We start from the raw sequence: 10,861 nt of genomic DNA, 5'->3' as shown, positions 1-10,861 counted from the left end.
ATGTTTCTAGAGACAACCAAGAGTTGAAAGCAATATGGCTACAGCTTCTATCTGTCTGAATGTTCCACGGAGTGAAACAGAAATATTGCAGGAATATTAGGTACAATATGGTGCCCTAGATATAATTCTCAAGACCTTTGAAACTTGATAGGACCAACACAATGTGAAACCTATTTCAAAGATAATTATGCAGTAGATACTTAGTAGGGGGCAGACTTCTGCTTTTGTTTAGGGAAAAAGCTGAGTAGACATTTTAAATACAAATGCAAAAGTAAGTGTTCATTTGAAGTAAACAGAAAAGAAATGACTAGTCTCATTCATTCATTCATTCATTCATTCATTCATTCATTCATTCTACATCCTGATTCCTGCCTCCACTCCCAATCCTCCCCTTCACACAGTCTCCTCCTCCATCTTTTCCCCCTCCTTCTCTGAGAGGCTGGAAGCTCCCTGGGTATGCCCCCAGCCTGGCGCATCAAGTCTCTGCAGGGGTAGGCACATCCTCTTCCACTGAGGCCAGATGAGGCAGCCCAGTTAAGGAAGTGTATTCTACAGATAGGCAACAGCTTTAGCCCCTGATCCAGTTGTTAGAGACCTGCATGAAGACCAAGCTGCACATCTGCTACATATGTGCATGGAGCCCAAGTTCAGCCCAGGTATCCTCTTTTCTTGGTGGTTCAGTCTCTTAGAGCACCAAAGGGTCCATGTTAGTTGACTCTGTTGGTCTTCCTGTGGAGTTCTTATCCCCTTCTGGCCCACAATCCTTCCCCCAACTTTTTCATAAGAGTCCCCAAACTCTATCCAGTGTTTAGCTGTGGGTCTCTGCATCTGTTTTAGTCAGCTGCTGGGTGGAACCTCTTAGAGGACAGCCATGTTGGGCTGCTGTCTGTAAACATAATAGAGTATCATTAATAGTGTTAGGGATTGGTGCTTGCACATGGGATGGGTCTCAAGTTGGACGGTTACTGGGTGGTCGTTCCCCCCAGTCTCTGTTCCATCCCCTGTGCCTACATTTCTTGTAGACAGGATAAATTTTGGGTCAAAACTTTTGTAGGTGGGTTGGTGTTCCTATCACTCTAATGGGGTTCCTGCCTGCTACAGGTTCCATATTCACACTGCTGTAAGTCTCAGCTAAGTTTACCTCCATTGATTCCTGGGACACTGTTTTTTTTTAAGGTCTCTGGCACATCATTGAGATGCCTCCCACCCCGCCTCCCACCAGTTGCAGATTTCCATTCATTCTACTGGCCCTCTTGTCCTCTTTCCCTACACGTGACCTTGAACCACTTCCTTCCCCTCCCTGTCCCCTCTCCTACTCAGTTTTCTCTTTCCATCTGCCTCCTATGATTATTTTTTCCCCTTCTAAGTGAGATTCAAGCATCCTTGCTTGGGCTTTCCTTCTTGTTTACCTTCTTTGGGTCTGTGGAGTGTAATGTGGATATCCTGCACTTAAGGTTAATATCTATTTATAAGTAAATACATAGCATGCATATTCTTTTGAATACAAGTTACCTCACTCAGGATGACAGCCTCAAAATAATTAGTCTTGTTCCAAATACTTTGGGATGGTTTCATGATATACATTATTGTGTGTAGTTGAACTGGCGATAATTCTGTGGATTCTGCTTTTAGGAAGGAAACCTTTTATCCAAGTTTGTTTTTAGATCATGCTTCTCATGTAAGCTGTTTAGATATAATGACATGGTGCAAGTCAAATAGATACGTTTTATAGGCATGTCTTGATAGTTTTATTTGTTCTCTGATTGCAGAATGAGGAGTGTCTTAGTTAGAGTTTCATTGCTGTGAGGCGACATTGTCACCAAGGCAACTCTTATAAAGAAAACATTTAATTGGGCTGGCTTACAATTTCAGAGGTTCAGCCCATTATCATCATGTCAGGAAGCATGGCAACATGCAGGCAGACATGGTGTTGGAGATGCGGAGGCTTCTATATCTTGATTCAAAGGCAGTCTCAAAGGAGACTGTCTTCTGCAGGCAGACAGGAGGAGACTCTCTTCTACACTGAGCAGAACCTGAACATAGGAGACCGCAAAGCCTATCTACACAGTGACACACCACATCCAGTAAGACTATACCTCCTAATGTGGCCACTCCCTATGGCCAAGCATTCAAACATATGAATCTATGGGGACCAAACTTATTCAAACCACCACAGGCGGCGTGATAAAAGTTTTAGGGAATTTGTGGTGTCAGCTCTTCCTGTTCTAATGAAGGTCTCTTGGAGGGAGGTTTGGTCAGAATAGAATGACACTGGCAGGTGGAGCACTTGTGTATAGTTTTGTTTCTGTGTGGGGTTAGAGAGAAAATAAAAATCCGACTTTGCAATTTTGCATAGAGGTGGATGGGAGAATTTATCTTAATAGTCATTAAAGCAAGCTGAGCCTGAGGTTGGAACCAGAAGCTACAATGCTGAGCTTGAGTTCGAGAGAATGAAAGAAGGTAAGACCAGGACCCTACAACCCAGAAAAAGTACACAGGAGTAGGAAAACCCATGTTACCATAGACTAGTAGTTCATTTAGGCCTTTCTTTGGTAATGGATACAAAATAAAAACATCATTGGTGTCTGTGAAGACTCTAAGAATCCCAGTAGTATAAATATCTGTATACCACAGAAACTCTCCAGCATGGCTTGCATGCTCCTTTATTGAAGTTTTTAGAGAGGGTGGCATGCAGTTGGGGGTATGGTGAGAACACATGATACTTGAAGCTGTCGCTCAAAGATGCTCTCAGAATCAGGGAGATGTTCTCAACCTGTTATGTTGCAAGCATGGTTTGGGATATGGTCCTCATATCATCCTTGACTATCAATTCATTGATATCAGGATTGACACAGAAGACCAGGAGGAGAGATGTGGCCTGATGTTTCTTTATAATTCTAGAGGAAGAGTTACATTGACTGACCTGGCCTTACATCCTCTTAGATAGAGAGTAGTTGAACAGGGATCTATTTTTGATGTGAAGTTGTGTAATTCAAAGGGGCTTCTGAATATGTCATCCAGGTATTATCTGAACAGCACTTACCAAAAGTGGAGATTAGAATAAATGCCATGCTTAAAGAGTATTAGCAAGCTTTTCTGCAACTTCATGAAATTATTGAGTGTATTTCATGGGTAGTTAGATGTTCAAAGTCTTTCAAAGTGTCTCTATGCCTCTGGAAAGTTTCTCAGCTCGTTTACTGATTGTATAAGGGTGCTTAAGCACTAATCCCCTAAGTCATTTGTATGGTGAACAGGCAATCTTTAGTGTCTCGACTTATTCCATTAATCAAGATATTCTGATAAATGTGGAATACACATCCAATTACTCACCCTGAAACTGGTAGTTAATCTTACAAGATGATGTGTATGGCAATGTTTGTATGGAAAGAGGAATTGAATATAAAATACACCCGTTGTTTAAAGGCAATGAAAATAAGCTCAGGGAGCTATATCGAGCTAGAGACATATTTGAGAGATGAAAGCTTTGGAGCTCAGATCAGTGAACTTGGCACGGAACAGGAGCATTTCTGAGCTTTATTTACTGTGTGTCCTCTGAAGATACCATTGTATCAGGCAAGATGAATGCATTAGAATCTTATATCAGTTCCGGGTCCTGACTTCAAGATAGAGCATTTTCTTATTGGAACAATGTGATTGTCATCGTTGAATACAGAGTATTTGGCAGAGCTATAGAGACTGGGGATTTCCAGTGAATTTGCATAATAAAACTGTCATTGAATTATAGTTCAACCAGGGGAGAAATATGAACCTAATTTGATTTGACATTTATATACTAAAGGTCCCTTCCATGTTGCCAACTGTTTTCAGACAAAGGCAGCTTGGTCTGACCTTTTCTGTGACATAGAGACAGAGTTCAGAAGATAGAAAACAGGAGATAAAGTCCCCTGTATGCTTAAAAGATGTGTGCATTTAAGCAATTCTTTGCTTTGGATTGTCAGGACATGTTTCTATCATTGGACATCTCATGTCTGGTATTGAACAATATGTGATATTCATGATTTTGGGGCCCACTCACAACCAAGAGTTCTCTTCTACTTCATTAGGGTGGTCATGGCAGCTTCTGCAGCTGTCTGAATGGTTAACCTCAGCCTACACACAGGTTCTCTCCATATCCACGAGCTGGCTGAGATAGCTCTGTTGCTCTGTGAAGGCCCTGGTATGCTTTGACTGTGTCCCCTCAACAATTCATGTGTTGGAACTTAATGAACAGTCTGACAATCTTAGGCATCTTTTGCTTGTTTGTTTTTGTTGTTTTTTTGTTGTTGTTGTTCATTTGTTTATTTTGAGGCAGGGTTTCTCCTTGTGACCTTGGCTGTCCTAGAACTTACTCTGTAGACTAGGCTTGCATCAGGCTAACAAGGATCCACCTACCTCTACCTCTCAAGTGCTGTGATTAAAGTCCTGCACAACCATTGCCCAGTTTAAGAGGCATCTTAAGGTGTCTTTAAGAGGTGATCAGAATTTGTAGATTCTTTCCATGTGAATGGAATTAAGGCTCTTCACACAGAGGCTGCATACAGTGCAACTTCCTTGCCTGCCTTTCTGTCTTTCTCCATATGAGGGCAAAAGACTCCTTTCCTCTGGATCATGTTGCCACATGGTGCTATGTTGGAAGCAGGGGCCAGCCCTTTGCAGACAACCAAGCCTAGGGATTTGATTGCAGACTTGCCAGACTCTAGAATTGTGAGACATAATTTTCTGTTATTTTGGAAAGAATGCAGGCATGTACTGTAGCCTGACCTCGAACTTGTGGCCCTCTTGCTCCCTCTAAGTGCTGGGATTATAATCATGCAACACTATAGGTAAAATATATAAAGCTGGGGGTAAACCTGGTGCTTTGTGTATGCTATCCAGTACTCTACCTACAGAGCTACTCCCAGCCTCCAATCTCCCTGATAAACTACTAAATCTGCTGAATTTTGTTACAGCAGGACAAAGATAAATTCATTTGTACTCTAGGGTCTCAACAACAATAAATTTAAAAAGCCTTTATATCTGTCTTATAAGTATTTGTGGTTTGTTTCTCTTGTGTTTTCTCATTTTAACCTATTACATGGAATATTTCACCATAGTTACATGTTCATTAAGTTTAACCAATTATTAATTTCATTGCTTTGAAGAAGTCGATATCTTTTCACTGTTAATTAATTTCTTAAACTAGATATTATAATTGAGTTTCCTGATCTAAATTCCAAATAGAAGTCTTTTTTTTTTTTTAAAGATTTATTTATTTATTATACATGAGTACACTGTAGCTGTCTTCAGACACTCCAGAAGAGGGCGCCAGATCTCGTTGCGGATGGTTGTGAGCCACCATGTGGTTGCTGGGATTTGAACTCTGGACCTTCGGAAGAGCAGTCGGGTGCTCTTACCCACTGAGCCATCTCACCAGCCCCCAAATAGAAGTCTTAATCTTTGAGCTGAACCACATTTATTGAGTATCTAGTGTTTTTTGGAAGGGTGGCAGACTGTATTTATGAAATGTTTCATAATCCCTTACCTCTAGAAACTCACTGTCAAGGTTGCCTTTAGTGTATTTTTCTAGATGAATCAAATCTATTATACCTATATGTAATATATTCTAAAAAGATAATAAAATAAAATTAAAAATCCTCAGTGTTGGATTTAGATTTTGATTCTCTGTCTGTGGAACATAGGTCTTGTCATTTATCTCAGCAGCCAGAAAAAAGATATATAGAAAACCAACTCTCCTTGCATTTGGGGTGAGACATCAGGACACAAGGAAAGTTACAGCCTTCAGTTCTGGAGAGACACCAATCTACAGTGTCTATAGTTTACCTAACTAGAGACTTACAGGGGAAAATTGATTAAGTCCCAAGGTTGATACAGGAAAAGAGAGACTAGCTAGCACATTGTTAGAAGCTCAGTCTAGTGTGGAAACTAAGAATTAAAACCTGTAATGGGGCAGGCAATCAGAGGATCACGAACATACACCCTTATGCTTTGAGTGTCAGCAGTTGTGTGTAGAGAGTGAGGGAGAACATCTGAAACAAACACAACTTCTCGTGAATAGAACTAGAGAGGATACCTTTCACAAAGAAACACAGGCAAGAGTTATATCTCACCGGAATGTTTGTGGACAAAATGCACCAATGAAAATCCAGTTTGCCACAGTGGATAGCACTACCCTTGCAGAGGTGCAGAGTTAATTCCTGGAGCCCATGTCAAGTGGCTCACAAACACCCGTATCTCTAGCTCCAGAGCATCTTACGGCTTCCTTGGCTTCCTGCATTCACATGCACACACCATCACCCTCCCTCCATATGCCTACACATAAATAAAAACGAAAGCAATTTAAAGAACAAAATTAATATATGTATGTATTCTTTTAATAATCTAGCTCAAATATGGAGGCAATTAAAAATAAATGGCGGAGAAAAGTCTCCTATGACATCACCAAAGAGAGGAAGGTAGGAGTGGTTGTGTTAAGATGGAAACGATCTGAAATAAGGACAGTGTCTTAGTTAGGGTTTTACTGCTGTGAACAGACACCATGACCAAGGCAAGTCTTATAAAAACAACATTTAATTGGGACTGGCTTACAGGTTCAGAGGTTCAGTCCATTATCATCAAGGTGGGAGCATGGCAGTATCCAGGCAGGCATGGCACAGGCAGAGCTGAGAGTTCTATGTCTTCATCCAAAGGCTGCTAGTGGAAGACTGACTTCCAGGCAACTAGGATGAGGGTCTTATACCCACACTCACAGTGACACACCTACTTCAACCAGCTCACACCTATTTCAACAAGGCCATACCTCTAAATGGTGCCACTCCCTGGTCCAAGAATATACAAACCTTGACAGACAGTTACCAGGATAAATATCTGAATGCATAATAGCCAATATGTCTGTGACTAAAAATTAGGTATCAAGCCATGTGAGTCAAAGACTGGAAGTAGGCACATTTATAGTGCAGTTGGTGACTAAAACTTCCATCTACTAGAAATAGATCCAGCAGGGAGAGTCACAAAGAAAAAGGCAAACTAAAAATACATCATCATGAATAAACTGTACAGTTGTTACCTATAGGTTAGTTCATCTAACAAAAGAACACACACTTTTCCTCAAGTTCCACATGGAAATATTGTTGAAATAACTCATATTCTGAGTCATAAGAGAAACTTCATAAATTGAAAAGGATATAAGATATTCAGTATGTCAGTTCATAATGGAATTAAACTAAAGAGCAGTAACAGAAAGATGGGTAGAAAATCCCCAAGTCCATGAAGACTAAACATGTACACTCTTAGATAACACTAGTTCAAGAAAATAAGTCTAAAAATATTTTCAACAAATAAAAACAGCATGTCCTATCAAAGTTTGTGGGATACAGCAAAGCAGTTCTTATATCTAGAGGAAAATTCTTAGAACTAAAAGCTAAAAAGCAAATTATACTCAGTGTTGGAAAAAGGATAAAAATAATAAAAATTAGACCAGAAGTCAATAAAATTAAAAACAAGAAAGCAAAAGATGAAAACCAATGAGATGGATCAACAAAGTCAATAAACTTCAAGCTACACTGGAAACAAATAAACAAAACACCAGGACATAAGTCCTTTCCATCAAAAAGGAAAGAGAGGATCATTACGTGGACATTACAGAGGTAACACAGGTATGTGCCGGGAGCAACCCAAACAACCGTACATCCATGAACTTGATAACTTGAATGAAGTACACTAACCGCTTTAAAGATATGGTCAAACAAAAGTCATACAAGATAGAGGTATCCAAAGAGACATAGATTGATTAAACTGAACTAATATCAAAATTTAAAACCAAAACCATGAGATTTCTTACTGGTGAAGTTATAGGGAATACAAGTAAGAATAAACAACTGTAATCACACCAGATTACAAAGTCTCTACACAGTGAGGGAGACAAGTAAGGAAACATTTAATAGACAGGGAGAAAATCTTTGCAAAGTCCACATCTGACAAAGGTTATATCAGGATTATATAGGTGCTCAAATAATTCAATATAAAAACAAATTCAATTGAAATATCCTGATTTAAACATTGTACAATGTATACACATAATATATTATTTGATGTGCCATAAATTAATCCACTTTTATGTGTCAATTAGAAAATGAGGAAGTTCATTTAAATTCTAACAATATATTTTGTGGAGATTGACAAAGCTATTCTGACTTTTAGCACACAGAGCCAGAACATTTGGCTTAACTAACACAATACTGAAGGAGAAGAGCAGAGCTGAAGGACTGATAATGTTTGTCTTCCAACTCTAGTGCAAAGGTATATCAGTCCTGCAGTGTGCAGCTACTGCAAGAACACGTAAGCCAATGGAATAGAACAGAGCATTCAGAAACAGACCCACAAAAATTAGTACCTTGATCCTTGATAAAAGAAAATGTCAGTGCAGTGAAGCCCAGATATTTCAATAAGTAGCATTAAAAGAACTTGAGATGCACATACGAAAAGAAAAGAAAATAGAATTTAGGCTACGACTTTGTATCTTTCATCAAAACTTGACTCAAAAGGTATTATGGACGTAAACATAAAACAATTCAATGCAGTTTGCAGAAGATATGGAAAAAAACTGTATGACTCTGGACATGGTGATGGTCTGGTAGAGATACAAGAGCAAAATAGAATCTAAGAAATCATTTACAAGATGGATTTTATTAAATTAAAAATGTTTACTATATTATATGAAAGACATGCTAGGAAAGGAAAAGCTATTCCTGGGGAATTTTTTTTCCTGAAAAGATAGATCTTATACAGGATGGTTATCTAAATACATAATGATCCCTGGAGTCTAAGGGATTGTGGAACCAGTAAAAGCCAGGTGGACATGACATCCCTGGAGCAACATGGTTAGCTAGAGTAGCTGACTACTGAATATCAGGGCTCAGCAAGACACTCTTACTCAATAAGAGAGGAAGACAAAGTTATTAATCTCTGGTACACACATGCAGCCATTCACATGTGAATACACACACATACACACACACACACACATACACCCTACACACCTTCATCTATACTTTATAGCTTGGCAATTCTAGTTGAAAACATAACTGATTATTTTACTCTCCCACTAAAGTTTTTTCTTTCCCATTGAGAGACTAGGAGTTAGACAGACTAGTAGACAGATAGAAAGAGGGGTCATAGGTAGCTACTGAAGGTCATGAATTTTCAAAGTGACTAGCTTTCCCCTCAATTATATGACTTGGGGCAAAAGCAGGCCCCTTCCTGATGGACTGGCTCAACAATTTTGAGGTCCAATCAGGACATGCCACCCAACACTTGCTGACCAATCAACCATTCTATTTGTCTTCAAACTGACCAACCCTAAATAAAGTAGGGGAGGAAATCTCTTCAGGGGCTTTAAACTTCCCAAGCCTAGAGAACAGACTAGAACAGACTGGAATTCTTTCACCTTTCTGAATCACCCTAGTACTTTGTGATGGGTTCTTTCTCCTTGTGTCTGTTGCATGTGTGTGTCCCCCAATATTTGCCTTTCTTAACTGCCAAGTCTGTCTGGGCTTGGGAGATTTCTCTGCTGTTAGTGTTGCACTTCAGGGTTTTTCCTGCCTTTTAATTTTTTCACTGACAGAGAAAATGACAGGGAACCCAACCAAGCCCCTAGACTGACTCAATCCCACATTGTATCACTATCATACCAGAGTGGAATGGGATTAGGATCCAGAGAGGAAGGCTTTGAGGGAGGCAGGAGAAGAAGAATGTGACAGGTGTCCTGCTACAGACTGGACTCAGTCAGTCTTTTCACCCGCAGGACAATCAGAGTCCTGTGGGCAGGGAGTCGGAGAAAAGGTGACAAACAGGGACACAAGGGAGTGTTGTTTCTGAATGTAATTTCTCAAACTGAGCACCAGACTTATAATACAGAAGCAAAACAAGAAAGCTAGGTGACCACAACAGTCAAGGTACATCGAGATGCAAAATGGTTCTTTATACAGAACAAAGAAAATGCATACATAAAAAGATAGCGGGGAGCCATGCAGTGTTTACAGCTGAGATAGGAACAGCCCTATCTAAGATCATCTAAACACAGGAACCTGGTGAATGCTCTGATGCAAAGTCTATTGTTAAACCTACCACCAGGGGTCCCTTAGTAAATTCCTAATTATGCCATTCCTCTGGGCCTAGTGAAAAACATGCACCAGGGGAATTCTGTTCTACTAATCCTTTCATGAATAATATACTTCAGTTCCTCCTAAAACCACACCCCACCTTCTTCCTAGGCCAATGTAAATTCCTGTGTATGGGAGCGACTCAGCTATTGTTCTAAGTATTTACTATGTAGACTAGCCCTGAGATTTCTAGCTCTATTCAAGTAAATTATAATGCCTGATTTCTTTCACTGTCTCTCTTACAATACTAGAGATAATTGTGAATGGTACTGAATAAGTAACATTCTTTCTGAATTCCAAGCCCAGGTTCGGTTGAAGGACTGCCTAGGACATTGGAACAGTGGTGGAGGCTAATCTAACTTACCTATATGTCAAAATCAATCCTTAAAGGCACTTATAATAAAACAATACTGAAAGAAAGCACACAGATCCATACACCCGACTAATACAGGGACAGGTTGGAGCATTTGTGCTTGGGAATGCCAAAGTTCCAGGAGGCTAAGTTTCCATGAAACTCTTTGCCTTGGCACTGCATCCAAGCTTTTAGACCTGTCACTCAGACTTCACTGGAGTGGTTGTGGCAGTGTCTTTTGAGTTTGGTTCTCTGTAAAGCTGATTTTAGAAACTCAGGTTCCCTTCAATGTATCTTAGAAATTGGGAGGGAGGGAGGGAGAGAGAGAGAGAGAGAGAGAGAGAGAGAGAGA

Source organism: Mus caroli, chromosome 13 (assembly GCF_900094665.2).
Source record: "Mus caroli chromosome 13, CAROLI_EIJ_v1.1, whole genome shotgun sequence".
Classification (NCBI taxonomy): domain Eukaryota; kingdom Metazoa; phylum Chordata; class Mammalia; order Rodentia; family Muridae; genus Mus; species Mus caroli.
This window is presented reverse-complemented; position numbering follows the sequence as displayed.